General features: G+C 39.9%; 1 pseudogene; it reads left to right on the top strand.

The window, feature by feature from the left end:
- The first annotated feature begins 2,162 nt into the window (after nt 1-2,162).
- LOC111400137 overlaps nt 2,163-4,213 on the top strand; it is a 6,060-nt pseudogene continuing 4,009 nt past the window's right edge.

Here is a 4,213-nt window from a genome sequence, read left to right on the forward strand (position 1 = left end):
CCAATGATCAAACCATTAGAGAAATGCAACAATGAACATCTTTGAACACATTCATAGCAGTTTCTCCAAAATCATAAGCACCAAGTCAAATTGTACCTGCAGCATCACAAAGATTTCCCAGTATCAATTCTTAGAATTTGCAAACATGACTTAAACTTGTTGAGAGGAAGTACCTTTGTTCCCATGTCAGTTGGATTAAATTGTGTAGGAATTTTTTCAAGTAAAATAGATTCCTTTTGGATTATATCTCTAATGAAGTGCATCATAATATCTATATGCTTAGTTCTTTCATGAAAAACAAGATTTTTGCATAAATGGATGGCACTTTGACTATCAGAATAAACCACAACAGGATCAACAATTTCATTTATCTCACTTAACAAACCTTTAAGCCATAAAGCCTCTTTAATGGCTTCAATTGCAGCCACATATTCAGCTTCTGTGGTAGATAAAGCTACAATAAACTGCAGCTGAAATTTCCAGCTTATACAAGTATTACATAAAGTAAACATATAAGAGGTAGTTGACTTTCTATCATCCCTACAACTAGCATAGTCAGAATCAACATATATCTTCAAGATAACTCCCTCCTTACAAGGTTTAAAACACAAACCTAAGTCAGCTGAACCTTTCAAGTATCTAAGTAGCCACTTCAGGGCTGTCCAATGTTCAGGACCAGGGTTTGCCATAAACGTACTTAAAGTACTAATAGCATGGACAACATCAGGTCTAGTACATACCATAGTTTACGTGACAGATCCAATAGCATTTGCATATGGGACCTTTTGCATGTATTTTATGTTAGACTCATCAACAGGACACTGATCCTTGCTCAATTTAAAATGACATGCAAGGGGTAAAGTAACAGACTTGGATTCATGCATAGCAAACTTAGATAACATCTTTTTCACATAATCAGATTGTGTTAAAATAAGTGACTGCTGGGATCTATTCCTTTTAATACCCATCCCCAAAATTCTTCTAGCATGGCTAAGTCCTTCATTTCAAATTCAGAACTTAAAACCCTTTTAATGTCATTAATATCACTTATATTTTGGCCAATTAACAACATATCATCAACATACAAGAGCAAATAAACAATCACAGAGTTGCTGTTACCCTTTTTAAAATAAAGACATTGGTCAAAAGAACTTCTCACAAAATCAACTGATAACACAAAATTATCAAATCTCTTATACCATTGCCTCGGTGATTGTTTTAGGCCATATAATGATCTTTTTAGCGAGCAAACATGATCAGATTTCTTAACATCAATGAAGCCCTGTGGCTGACTCATATATATAGTTTCTTCTAAATCACCATGCAAAAAAGCAATTTTTACATCCATTTGTTCAAGTTCTAAATCATAGTGAGCTACCAAAGCAAGCATGACTCTTATAGTAGTGTATTTAACCACAGGAGAGAACATTTCATTGTAATCAATGCCAGGTTTTTGGATAAAACCCTTAGCCACCAATCTGGCCTTAAACCTAAGGGGCTGTTTAGGAGAATTTCCTTCTTTAATACTATAAATCCATTTACAATCTACTAAAGACTTATTTTTAGGTTTGGAAACTAATTCCCAAGTATTATTTTTCATCAGGGATCTCATCTCCTCTTCCATAGCAAGCTGCCACTCTTTAGAAAGTGGGCAACTAACAGCTTCCTTATAAGATTTTAGCTCTTTAAATGCCAAGTCTTGATAAGATAGGACAGCAAGGGATAGATAATCACTCATTCTAACTGGTTCTCTAATCTCCCTTCTAGTCCTATACCTAGCAAGCTAATAATCACTTAAAGGATTCTCTAATTCACTATTAGACCCTTGAACATTGCTTTCACCAGGTTCATTTGAACCTGTCCCATCACCCCTCTCTTCATCAACCACATTGTCTTCTTAATCCTCATTAAAGAGTTCAGGCTGAACGTGTCCCTTTCAACCTTTTCACTCTCAGAAGCCTCTTTGGAGACCCTCTCACTCAGACAAAGCATCTCAACTTCATTAAAGGATACATTTCTGCTGGTTATCATCTTATAACCCTTATTATCTCTTACCCAAAGTCTGTACCCTTTCACTCCTCCAAGGTATCCCATGAACACACATTTTTTGGACCTAGGTTCAAGTTTTCCTATACTTTGGTGAGAGTAGGCAACACAACCAAATGTTCTTAAACCAGTATAATCAGCAAATTTACTTGACCATACCTCTTCAGGTGTTTTCCCATCAAGGGCACTAGTTGGTGTTCTATTCACAATGTATACAACTGTCTAAGTTACGCTTAATTCTTCGTCCGCCGACTCTCCAAGCATTCCAAATATACAAGCACTCCTTCTTTCAAAGAATGGCCAAAATCCCTCGTACGTCACGACGAAGTGGTGAGTTCAATCCAAAACGGTTGCTACATTTTCAAAAAGTACTTATGGGCCTAAAACGGACACTGTGTGCAAAAGTTACGCTCAATTCTTCGTACGCCGACAATCCAAGCGTTCGAAATATGCAAGTGCTCATTCTTTCGAAAAATGGCCATAATCCCTCGTACGTCACGATGAAGTGGTGACTTCAATCCAAAATGGTCGCTACATTTCCAAAAAGTTCTTATGGGCCTAAAGCGGACACCGTGTGCAAAAGTTATGCACAATTCTTCGTCCGCCGTCTCTCCAAGCATTCTAAATATACAAGCGCTCATTCTTTCGAAGAATGGCCGAAATCCCACGTACGTCACAACGAAGTGGTGAGTTCAATCCAAAACGGTCGCTACATTTCCAAAAAGTTCTTATGGGCCTAAAGCGGACACCGTGTGCAAAAGTTATGCACAATTCTTCGTCCGCCGTCTCTCCAAGCATTCTAAATATACAAGCGCTCATTCTTTCGAAGAATGGCCGAAATCCCACGTACGTCACAACGAAGTGGTGAGTTCAATCCAAAACGGTCGCTACATTTCCAAAAAGTTCTTATGGGCCTAAAGCGGACACCGTGTGCAAAAGTTATGCACAATTCTTCGTCCGCCGTCTCTCCAAGCATTCTAAATATACAAGCGCTCATTCTTTCGAAGAATGGCCGAAATCCCACGTACGTCACAACGAAGTGGTGAGTTCAATCCAAAACGGTCGCTACATTTCCAAAAAGTTCTTATGGGCCTAAAGCGGACACCGTGTGCAAAAGTTATGCACAATTCTTCGTCCGCCGTCTCTCCAAGCATTCTAAATATACAAGCGCTCATTCTTTCGAAGAATGGCCGAAATCCCACGTACGTCACAACGAAGTGGTGAGTTCAATCCAAAACGGTCGCTACATTTCCAAAAAGTTCTTATGGGCCTAAAGCGGACACCGTGTGCAAAAGTTATGCACAATTCTTCGTCCGCCGTCTCTCCAAGCATTCTAAATATACAAGCGCTCATTCTTTCGAAGAATGGCCGAAATCCCACGTACGTCACAACGAAGTGGTGAGTTCAATCCAAAACGGTCGCTACATTTCCAAAAAGTTCTTATGGGCCTAAAGCGGACACCGTGTGCAAAAGTTATGCACAATTCTTCGTCCGCCGACTCTCCAAGCATTCTAAATATACAAGCGCTCATTCTTTCGAAGAATGGCCGAAATCCCACGTACGTCACAACGAAGTGGTGAGTTCAATCTAAAACGGTCGCTACATTTCCAAAAAGTTCTTATGGGCCCAAAGCGGACACCGTGTGCAAAAGTTACGCTCAATTTTTCGTCCGCCGACTCTCCAAGCGTTCTAAATATGCAAGTGCTCATTCTTTTGAAGAATGGCCAAAATCCCTCGTACGTCACGACAAAGTGGTGAGTTCAATCCAAAACAGTCGCTACATTTCCAAAAAGTTCTTATGGCCCCAAAGCGGACACCGTGTGCAAAAGTTACGCCCAATTCTTCGTCCGCCGACACTCCAAGTGTTCTAAATATACAAGAGTTCATTCTTTCGAAGAATGGCCAAAATCCCACGTACGTCACGACGAAGTGGTGAGTTCAATCCAAAACGGTCGCTACATTTCCAAAAAGTTCTTATGGGCCCAAAACGGACACCGTGTGCAAAAGTTATGCTCAATTCTTCGTACGCCGACAATCCAAGCGTTCGAAATATGCAAGTGCTCATTCTTTCGAAAAATGGCCATAATCCCTCGTACGTCACGATGAAGTGGTGACTTCAATCCAAAATGGTCGCTACATTTCCAAAAAGTTCTTATGGGCCCAAAGC

Source organism: Olea europaea, chromosome 10, assembly GCF_002742605.1.
Source record: "Olea europaea var. sylvestris chromosome 10, O_europaea_v1, whole genome shotgun sequence".
NCBI classification, from domain to species: domain Eukaryota; kingdom Viridiplantae; phylum Streptophyta; class Magnoliopsida; order Lamiales; family Oleaceae; genus Olea; species Olea europaea.